General features: G+C 38.3%; 1 long non-coding RNA gene across 1 annotated transcript; it reads left to right on the forward strand.

Annotated features, from left to right (window-relative positions):
- Positions 1 to 502: 502 nt before the first annotated feature.
- LOC129629334 (uncharacterized) lies at positions 503 to 7,524 on the forward strand. Its single transcript, XR_008703172.1, has 2 exons — positions 503 to 1,229; positions 6,922 to 7,524. It is a non-coding gene; the product is annotated as an uncharacterized LOC129629334 (long non-coding RNA).
- Positions 7,525 to 11,904: the final 4,380 nt, after the last annotated feature.

An 11,904-nucleotide genomic window follows, 5' to 3' on the forward strand; every position in this document is an offset into this window, starting at 1 on the left:
TAGCTCTAGTTTAAAATCTCATGGCACCCCACTCCAGTACTCTTGCATGGACGGAGGAGCCCGGTAGGCTGCAGTCCATGGGGTCGCTGAGGGTCGGACACAACTGAGCGACTTCACTTTCACTTTTCACTTTCATGCATTGGAGAAGGAAATGGCAACCCACTCCAGTGTTCTTGCCTGGAGAGTCCCAGGGACAGGGGAGCCTGGTGGGCTGCCGTCTATGGGGTCGCACAGAGTTGGACACGACTGAAGTGACTTAGCAGCAGCAAAGAGACCCATACGTAACACAAAAGTCACAAACTCTGAATTTGAACTTGTCATTTCTTTGAAGGAACTCTACCTCTTAGGGTCCTCCCATCATGCATCCCCAGGGACTCCAGTAAATAAGTCTGTAAGTTCCACAGTCAGCAACATATTCTCTTTTGATGGTTCACAGCCAAGTGAAATCTCCCATTCTAACAGAGCCCAGAGTATCAGGATGGTGAACTATAAGGGCTAGAAACAGGTAGATAATGCAGACATGTTTTAAATGGCCAACTAAGAACAAAAGAAAAAAACTATGACAGGAGAAGTGTATACTATAGACTATAATACTACCTGAAATGAACTATATCAAGTTCTTATTGCAAATCATTTAAGACTGGGAAGGCCCTGGCATCAGACTGCAGTCCTTGAATATGCTTCCACCATGTAATAGCTAAATGATAGGCAATGATTCCTTTGATTGACACGGATACCCAGTAGGCTAGGTTCTTCAGAGAGACAGCTGTGATCCCCAACTCCCTCAAAGAGCAGCATCTTTTGGAAATTAAAAGCCAAAGATATGGAAACTGGCTACAACTGGGTACTTAAGCAGGCCTCCTGATAAAATGCTGATGAGATAAAACACAGCTGAAGGTCAATAACTGAAACAAAAGGCTTGGGTCCTGGACTCTGATCACACCAAAATAAAAATCCTCTGTTAGAAATGCTGAGGTTGATGGTCAGTGCTGGAAGCTACAATTCTGCTACGTCACAGAACTGGAACCACAAAGTTTGGACCTCAGGCCCAAACCATCCTAGGGGAAGTGCTGGTGTTCCCCCAACCATGAAGCTTATGAGCCCCATAGCTCAAGGCTGGGGGCCCTTTAAAGTCTGATGTCTTACTCAGTGGATCCCTGTGCACCGGGCATTGAGAAGCTGGCTCACCTGCTGCTGCTCGGCCTCTGGAAGTTTTCCCCCAATCCAAGGTTGGTCTCAGCTGGTATGTGTGCTGCGGGGTCATTCACTCTTGATTACTTGACATTAGACCATCTTGGACAAGTTATGAATTCTCTTTGAGCCTCGGTATCCTCTTCATCAAATAGGGATAATAACGGTAAACACTTCATTTGGTTTCTGTGAGGATTAAATGAGATAATCTATGTCAAGTGTTTATCACAGCTCCCACACATAGCAAACATGCAAAAATGCTAGCTATTATTAGAATTTAGGATTTAATTCCACAGGATTTTTAAAATACAAATAAGGGAAGTTTTTTTTTTTTTTTAAATCACATCTCTAAAGGAACTAAAAGATAAACTCGAGAGTTTTCATTAAGAGATTCAGAGAACTCTTATTTTATAGCCTGTGACTCTGCAGTTGATGTGGTAAAGATTCTTTAACAATGAAGTGATTCTGAGTTTCAGATCAAAGAAGGGAGATTTATTTAAGAAGATACTTAAGCTTCTGCTCCTAACTAGTGCCTAGGAATCTGTTTGTATCTCTTGACAGATGAGAAATGGAGAAGTGGTGTGAGGGAAAACCCAAGTGACTATACTTTTTTCCCCCTACACAATTATTCATTCATTTATTCACTCATCTGTGTATTATTCCTTTTATGCAACAGTTATATATTGCAACACACAGTACTAAGCATCATGGTGTAATAAGAAAGCAAAAATCAAGCCAACACTGACAAGTAAAAATTGGCTTGTTCAAGACATATTCTCCATATGCCAGTCTCCCAAAGAAGTTGTTGGCCTCCTGAGGTTATTTGGAAATCAGCTACAGCAAAATCATTAAGCAACCAAACTCTAGTACAATTCTGATGTTGCTGATTCAGCCATGTTCAAGTGTGACAAAGTGGTGGGATATTGATCCTGTCAAGGAAGAGGTCTGTGTTCTCTTAACTATGAATGTCAACTTGGCAGAATAAGACTTGAAGCTAAGATTATGCCATACTTGTAGCTGATGGATTCTGGCTCTTAATCATGGCTGGGGAGGGACTATTACTTTGCTAATTAGTTTCTTAAATGTCTTCTGGTACTCTATGCTTAGATTTACTAGACTCCTGGGTGCACTCCCAGAGTACCAAGGGAAATGGAGAGCATGGACCTCTACTGTGGTGATGCCTCCAAGGTAATGTTCTTTCATCAGTCCTAGCACGTGAGCTTCCTGGGGTTTTGTCCAGGCTTGATTAACACACTTGTTACTCTTATGAAGCCCATTATATGGATGATCCTACACTTAGTGTAGGAAACTAATCCAATTCATAGAAATAAGATGCTGTGGAGATAGTATGAGCCATGTCCAGGGTGAATGATTTATTTCCTCTACTGATAAACCTCTGGCTGTCCTGGAGGTGTTAGCTGGAATCCAACCCTACACCTCTGACCATTTCCCTTCCACAAGAAGAGTGGCTCTATTGCACAGGATAAGAGCACCTGTACCATCTGCTCCTGGAAGGTGAGAGGTAGGCTGTATTTCTGCTTGCAACTGTGTGTGTGTGTCTGCTAAGTTGCCTCAGGCATGTCCAACTCTTTGTGAGCCTATGGACTATAGCCTGCTAGACTCCTCTGTCCATGGGATTTTCCAGTCAAGAATACTGGAGTGGGTTTCCATGCCCTCTTCCAGGTAATCTTCCTGACCCAAGGATCGGACCCATGTGTCTCAAGTCTCCTGCATTGGCAGAAAGTTTATTTACCCAGTGAGCTACCTGGGAAACCCACTTGCAACTATACCTCTCACCATACAAGGTGCCAGGGGCATTTTAGGAGGAAGATAGGAAATCTATTTTGGCCTTATGTACCAGGTGTGTTTCTCAACACAGCTTTTCTAATAATAAAATTAAATATCTGAATTTCTAAGGAAGTCAAAACTTCCCTGTCCATTCTTTAATATGTTCAGAACTTAAAGTAACATTTGACTCAATGTCTCTTTTAAGTCTCAACCATTTTTATTCAGACGTGAGTTTGAATCCCGATTGATATTGAAAAGATGGAGTTCAGTCTCAAGATGCTGGTGCATTCATTTGTCCATGGTAATATTAATATTAGCAATAGCTATCTCATTGGGTTGTATGGAGATTAACTGAGATCACATGCCTGACATAGTAGGTATCCATAATTCAGCTTCTATGATATTTGTGATATACAAAGAAGTCTAGACATAAAAAAAAAAAAAAAACAACTTTGTGAAATTAGGAAGGCAGGAGTTGAAACCTGATATTAGGAACTTTGAATAATTTTTCAAGTACTTTAAATACAGAAAATATTATTAAAAATTAGCAGATGACTCAAAAAAAATTGAAACCTTCTTACAACCTGTGTTCATGCACTCCAGTCACTATGACACCACTTTTCAGAACAAAGAACTTGAGTGCCTGCTACAGCGAGATCAAAGGAGGATGTGTCATAAATGGCTGTGCAAGTCACGCCTCAGTCCCTGGCCCTCCTGTCCTTGCTCTGCATGTGCCATTTAAAATGCAATTCGCTTTGAATGGGCACAGAGCAGTTCTATTACCAGACATGACTGCTCTTACAACTAGCAGTGCTTTAATGATTTTATGTCATCTCAATAATAGAAACATGACATTCAACTGTGACTACAGCTTGTGTGAGTCTATTTTTGGAAAACCGATTTTGTAGAGGACATGAAAATGTGGAGTCTTGGTGCCTGTTTATTTCCCAAAAGGCTGAGCCAGGAACTCTCACACCTCAGTCCCCTCCGTGGACCTTTCATGACTTTCTGAAATGAGTGTGGTAACTTGAGGTCTCAAACAATGATGCTTCACATACAAAAGACCCACTTTAGAGAAGGAGACTTGAGCCTGAATCTAATTTTCTCATTGGAAGGAACATCCTTCATGAAGTATTTCAATGCCTGAGTGCTTATTCTTGATAAGGGCCAAGTCCACAAACAACAACAATAACAAAAGTACATGCACTTGTTCAGTGGAGGAATTCCCGCTAATCTTTCACAGACGAATTTGAAGGTAAGAGTCATAAACTCCCTCACCATCCTTCACTCACAGGTCAGCACTATCGCTGTCAGCACAGGCATTCAACTTCTTCTAATCTCAGACAGGTGATTCTCTCTTGCTTAAGGCCAACTCTTCCACCTGGTCTTAGTTCCCACCCCCACTGTCTCTTTTGGGCTTCCCCAGTGGCGCAGTTGTAAAGAATCTGCTTGCAATGTGGGAGACACAGGAGACACGGATTCAATCCCTGGGTGGGGAAGATCCCCTAGAGGAGGGCATAGAAACCCACTGAAGTATTCTTGCCCAGAAAATCCCACGGACAGAGGATCCTGGCGGGCTACAGTCCATAGGGTCGCGAAGAGTCAGACACGACCGAGCGACTGAGCATGCACACCATCTCTTGTAGGACTTGATGTATCAGGGGTCTACTTTGCTCCAACATTTCCACTTTTCCCCTTGCTACTGGGTCTCTTCTTTCAGTCTGTTAAATGCCAAAATCCTTACCGTTACACACACAGAGGCACAACCCTCTGTCTTCTTCTCATCTCTGACCCATTTTCCTTCACAACTGAACTAGTTAAATTAGCTCACATTTGTAGCCTCCCATTTTTAAAAATCCTATTTTCTCTCCTGCTTCTATAAATAAGTAGGCAATTTTTCCTTGCCTTCTTGTTTCAAACAAGATACTGCAATCTTTTCTTATCTGTCCTTCCGCTCTTCAATCCCTGTCTGTAGTCTTCCACTGTTACCAATCTCCCCAAACTGCCCAGGAAAACTTCATCAATAACCTCATTAGAGTTAAATCCAATGGTCAGTCTCAGTAATTTGAATATTTTGCTTGCATGTGATACAAACAATACCTCCTTGCCCTTTCTAAAAATTCTCCTCTCTTTGATTTCATGCTACTGCATGAAATAAACTATTTCATTTCTACCAGTTATCATATATTTTCTCCAAATACTGTACCATACACTTCACACTGTTGAAACAACACTGAAAGGTAGGGAATATTGTAATCATGTATACTTTTAAAAAGCAAGCAATTGAAACCTAAAGAAATGGAATAATTTTACTCAAGTTACATAGTATATGTAAGGAATGGGTTAAGAACACAGCTTTAACTTACACCAGTGTACATTTTCAATTTGTTAATATGATATTTAAAGCATATAGGACTATACCTATCATTACAACTAACAGATCTCATCTATCCACAGATTTAGCACATCTTAACATTTTGCTTAACAATTTGTACTAATTTATTTTTCCAGAACTGATATATTAGAAAAAGCTAAAGCCCAACTTGTAATTCTCCTCAATTTTACTCCCTTTTCTTCCCAGAGGAAACCATTATACTCTAGGTGGTCTCTATCATTTATATCTATTTTTTTAATCCTACTATTAGGTTGATACAAGCTTCTTTATTCCTCTCTCTTTTCCTTATCTGGACATAAAATATTCTTTCTTTTCTGTTTGTGTCCACTCATACAAATATTGACCTCTAGTTAATGATTTATATGCTGATGTATTTCAGGGGAAGTACACTGATGTCTGCAACTTACTCCCAAACGCATCCCCAAAATAGTGATGGATAGAGGGATGGAAAGTTTAAACATATATGCTTAAGAGTTTATAGATAATCAATATGTCTAGTCACTTCTCAAACCAAATAAAGCTTTAGAATATCTTCACACCACAGTTCTTCCTCTAATATACCACATCGAGTTGTCTTGTTTGTGCCTATAAAATACCTTGTCCAAAATGATCAAAAATTAATAATATATCATTCTTTTCTACAGTCCAAGTTTTCTTACATTTATATGTTTATCAAAATATTTCCTAACCATCTCATCCTTAATTGGGGAAGAGAGGATTCAGTCTCCTCTTACTGATTTCAATGTTTTTTTTTTGTTTTTTTTGTTTTTTTTGTGAGATTCTAGAATTATTTGTCACAGTATTTTTATGAACATTTAAAAAATTTAAATTTCTTCCCCTGAATTATACTTTGACTAAGTATAGAATTCTAGGTTGACAAGTATATGTCATCCCCCCTTCAAAGTTATCATTCTATCATGACTGTGAGACATCTTCAGTAATTCTAATTTTCATTCCTTTGATTGTAATAGATATTTCATCTCTGTCTGCTTTTAAGACTTTTTTTTTTTTTTTGGTTGTGTGAGTTTTGAAGTTTCAGGGCAATATATCTGTGTGTAGAATTGTTTTTGATCATCCTGTCAAGAATGTAATATACTCAGTAATTCTAAAGGTTGATATCTCTTTTCAATCCAGGAAATTTCTGAGTCATTGTATCTTTTACTTTCCTTTATTCTCCTCTTCTAAAAACTCCATTGTATGTTTTCTGTAGTATCTTATCTTCCTCGTATCTTTACACCCATGGTGAATGTCTAATTATTTAAACAGATCTATTTTCAAGTTACTAACATTTACAATTATCTACATCTTTACCAAATTATTTACTTACAACCTCCAAATCATACAACTCATATGTTTCATAGCAAGAGAACAAGATAGGGGTCCTTCTTCAAGTTTGATGCCTGTGGTTCTTTTTCTTTTTTGTATCTATTTAAACGTTTACACATTTACTTTAATGTCTCCTCTGACTAGTTCTATTATTTCTTGTTCTAGGGTGTGAATTCTCTTTGTTGAATTTTCTGATCCTCTTTAATTATGACTCCCTACAGGTGACTTGAAATGTCTTAAGGAATCTTCATGGAGGTTGTTATAGACTGACTTGTCTCCTCAAAATCCATGTTTGTTGAAGCCCTAACACCCAGTGTGGCTGTATTTGGACAAAAGGTCTTTAAAGAGGTCACTAAGGTTAAACAAGGTCATCAGGTTGGGATCCTAATTCAATGGAACATGTGTTCTCATCAGAAGAAGAGGAGTTAACAGGAAAATGCATGCAGAGGAAACTCTGGGTGAGGACACAGTGAAGATGAAACCACCAACACACCAAGAAGAGCAATCACACCAGAAACCAGTGCTGCTAACACCTTGATCTTGGGCTTCCAGCCTCAAGAACTGCGAGAGAAAATATATACACGCTGTTTAAACCACACAGACTTTGGTCTCCTTCAGGAACCCCAGTTAGTAGCAACATCCATTGGGTGCCAGTTCACATTCATCTCTTCATTGTTGTCATGGTTTCAGAGTTTATATTAGAATGTTGGTAAGTTCTCAACTTGCCATTCTCACATCACATAAGGAATATAAATTTGGAACTCACAAATTTGCTTCAAGTGTTTCACATTGCCTGTTTCTAAAAAATGACTTGTTTTCACTCATGGCTAGTGGTTAATTTTGTTGTTGAGGACATACTAGGATACCTTCCTGTCTCAAAGGTCCAGTGGATAATACACATTCAGTCTCTTTGTATAAGTAGCTCCCCTCTGAGGGTACTGGAATATCAGACCAAGAATTTAAGGTAAGTTTTCCAGTTCTAATAACTGGAAATTGGGGACCTCTGATTATTAATCTTATCTTGAAATTCTTTTTTCATTTTGCAATCTAAGGAGTCCCTTTCTTGATTTTTTAAAAATTTATTAGGGTATAGTGGCTTTATAATGTTGTGTTAGTTCTGCTATCCAATGAAGTGAGTCAGCTACACATATACATATATTCCCTTCTTCTTGAGCCTCTTGCCCACTCACCCCCCATTCCACCCCTCTAGGTCACCACAGACCACTGAGATAAGCTCCCTGTGCTACATAGAAGGTTCCCAGTAGCTAGCTATTTTTATAAATGGTAGCATATGTATGTCAATTCCAATCTCTCAGCTCATCCCACCCCTCCTGCTCCACCATGTCTGCGTGGCCATTCTATGCATCTGCATCTCAATTTCTGCCCTACAGATAGATTCATCTGTACCATTTTTCTAGATTCAACATATAAAATAAAATGGGCAGAAGACCTAAACAGACATTTCTCCAAATCATACATACAGAGGGCCAAGCGGCACAAGAAAAGATGCTCAACAACACTGTTAGAGAAATGCAGATCCAACTACAATGAGGTATCACCTCACATGGTTCAGAATAGCCATCAACAAAAAACACTTTCTTGATTTTTACCATTTCAAACATACTTCTTTCATGATTTGTTTGGAGTGCAAATAAAACTCTTCTGTGTCAGCTTAATTTCAGATAATGACCTGATGTCTCTTATGTTCTTTGTACGTCACCACACCACCTTTCTTGGCCCATCATCTCTCTGACTAGCTATTATAACATGCAAAATCTAACTTCTCTTTCTCTGCTTGACAATGAGATATTTCAGAGGATCAATATCCTCTTCTGATGTTCTTATTGAACAAACTAGTCTACTTCCAATGTTATAAGTAACTGACTTCTGAAAAGTCCTATTTGACATCTCAACTCCCACTTTGCATCAAAAGGCAAATTCTATACCCTCAGCCTTCCTAGCATTGTCATTTCACAACAGCTACCATCAAATCTCACTTCTGGTGGGATAGGGCAGCTTCTCCAGATCTAAACTTGCACTATTTAATGGTTAGCCAAACTATAGCCATGTATCTTATTATGTTTGTTCTTTTCACTTCTTTTCATTTTTTTAAATAACTAATGCATACTCTTTAGATCTCTTCAGTGGATTTCCTTACCCTATAGAATAAAGTTCAAGCTCTTCAGTTTACAAAACCAAATCTTCATAATTGAGCCTTCGACTGCTGATCCAGAATTATTTTGCATAGTGATTCATATCACCACCAAGAACTGCTGTTTACTTAAGCCATTTGTAGTGTCTGTCCGTGACTTGGCTCAAGCAATTTCCTCACCCTGAAATGATTTCTCCTTGGCCCCTCTCACCCACTTCAGCTCAACATCACTTTCTTAAAACTTTCAGTCTCTTTTCCAGGGAAAGTTGACCACATCCTCCTCTGTATCCCTGCCACAAATACTTATCCTTGGTACTTATTAAAATCTTAAATCCACTGATATAATAATAGGCTTGTCTTCTACTCTGAAACTGATATCATACAAGACATGGTTTCTCAATCTCAGTGGGATAAGCAATAGACCAGATAATTGTATGTTGTGTGGGTTGTTCTGCAAATTGTAGGATATTAAGCAGCATTCTTGACTTCTAACTACTAGATATTAGTAGTTGCCACCCTTTACCAGACATGACAACCAAAAACGTCTCCAGACATTGTCAAATGTCTGAGGGATGAGGGGCGGGAGCATAATCATCCCTGGCTGAGAACCAATGCCTTAAGATAGAAAACACATTTCCAAAGTCCTGGGTTCAAGGTCACCACAAGTATTCTAGAAGTACAAGTTGACAGAGTGCATAATGAATAAAAATATTTTAGTAATTGACACACACACTTACACATATATATACACATATATATGTGTATATATAGATATATATGTCAGTATAAGTTATACATTGGCTGAAATATATGAAATATTTGACTTGCAAATTATGTCTTTGGGTAATTCAGGGAGCTTAGGTTTAAATAATATTAGTAGGGCATAAGATGGACTATACACAGGCATTTCATAGTTAAGGACCAAATACCAACTAAGATACACAGTTAAATAAGAACAATTAGCAATTTTGTGAATTGGCTGCCAGTTCAAATTTATTTTGCCAAGGCTAATGTTTACTTAAGTTGAAATGTCTGACAATTCTAAGAGCTTTCATTGCATGAGCTTATGTTTAAATTTCAGCAACTCTGCATTTAAATTGAGGCAATATAATCTCCTGGGCAATTGTCAAAACAAGTAACTATGTTGACAAGGAATCTTGGAAATTAAAGTTAAGAGTGTGTGTGTGTGCGTATACACACATTATATATGCATATATATATATATTCATATATGTACATATAATCCATATGTACAGTCATGTCCGACCCTTTGTGGGCCCCATGGACTGTAGCCTACCAGGCTCCTCTGTCCATGGGATTTTCCAGGCAAGAATACTGGAGTGGGTTGCCATTTCCTTCTCCAGGGACATATAATATATACATACATAAATGCATACATATATATGGGCTTCCCAGGTGTCTCAGTGCTAAAGAATCAGCCTGACAACACAGGAAACTCAGGAGTTGCAGGTTTGATCCCTCTGTTGGTAAGACCCCCTAGAGGAGGAAATGGCAACCCACTCCAGTATTCTTGCCTGGAAAATCCCAAGGGCAGAGAAGCCAGGCGGGTTACAGTCCATGGGGTTGCAAAGTGTCATACATGACTTAGCAAATGAGCACATGCATGCAAAAACACACACACATATGCATGTACACATTATGTTCCTCAACTGTTCTTCCCTTAGACATTTATTTAACAAATATTTAGAGAATGCTTGGAATGTGCAAAATAACTAAATAAAATAAAAAGATCTTTTTACTTCTACTGTGTGCTCAGTCACTCCTGCTAGAGGAGATAATTCAAGCATGAAAACAATTAAATAAGTGGAATAAAAAGGTTAAGAATGTTCAAATGAAATATCCAAGCTTTTGATTTAGTAAAATCAAGAAAGAAATCATACAATATTGTAAAGTTTAAAAATAAAATAAAATTAAAAAAAAAAGAAATCATAGACAACATGGCACTGAATTTTGGCCTTGGGGGTAATTATTAATATCAAAAGTGTTTATAATAATAACAAAAAAGAGAAGTATTAACATTAAATATCAATGGAATCATTACCTTCATTTGAAAATTTTAGTTCTGAAAACTTCAATATGCAAAACCATGTGTTCTATACTTAATAAGATCAGAAAACATAATTTTGCATTCATTTTCAGTTACAGAAGACTCAGGTATAAAATGTATTACATAAGGATCAAAGTCTGGAAGAAAACATATGGCAATGTTAACAATTATTTCTGGATTTCAGGATTGACAGGGGCAATATTACTTCTGTTTTTAGATACCTCAATATTTTAAATTTATCTTCCACATTTCTTCCACAGCTCTTTTATTTTTATAAAATAAAAATATATTCATTTATATATGCACAAATAAAATTCTATACAAAGTTTTGTTCTTTGATGCTACTCAGATTTTAGAATATATAAAGGCTTTCGTTTATTTACCAACAGTCAGTCAGTTCAGTTGCTCAGTTGTGTCCGACTCTTTGTGACCCCATGAACCTCAGAATGCAAGGGCTCCCTATACATTACCAACTCCCAGATTTTACCCAAACTCATGTCCATCAAGTCGGTGATGCCATCCAGCCATCTCATCCTCTGTTGTCCCCTTCTCCTCCTGCCCTCAATCTCGCCCAGCATCAGGGTCTTTTCCAATGAGTCAAATCTTCGCATGAGGTGGCCAAAGTATTGGAGTTTCAGCTTCAGCACCGGTCCTTCCAATGAACACCCAGGACTGATCTCCTTTAGGATGGACTGATTGGATCTTCTTGTAGTCCAAGGGACTCTCAAGAGTCTTCTCCAACACCACAATTCAAAAGCATCAATTCTTTGGCGCTCAGCTTTCTTCACAATCCAACTCTCACATCTGTACATGACCACTGGAAAACACATAGCCTTCAATAGACGGACTTTTGTTGGCAAAGTAATGTCTCTGCTTTTTAATATGCTATCTAGGTTGGTCATAACTTTCCTTCCAAGGAGCAAGCGTCTTCTAATTACATGGCTGCAGTCACCATCTGCAGCGATTTTGGAGCCCCAGAAAATA

The sequence above is a fragment of the Bubalus kerabau genome, chromosome 15 (assembly GCF_029407905.1).
Source record: "Bubalus kerabau isolate K-KA32 ecotype Philippines breed swamp buffalo chromosome 15, PCC_UOA_SB_1v2, whole genome shotgun sequence".
NCBI lineage: Eukaryota > Metazoa > Chordata > Mammalia > Artiodactyla > Bovidae > Bubalus > Bubalus kerabau.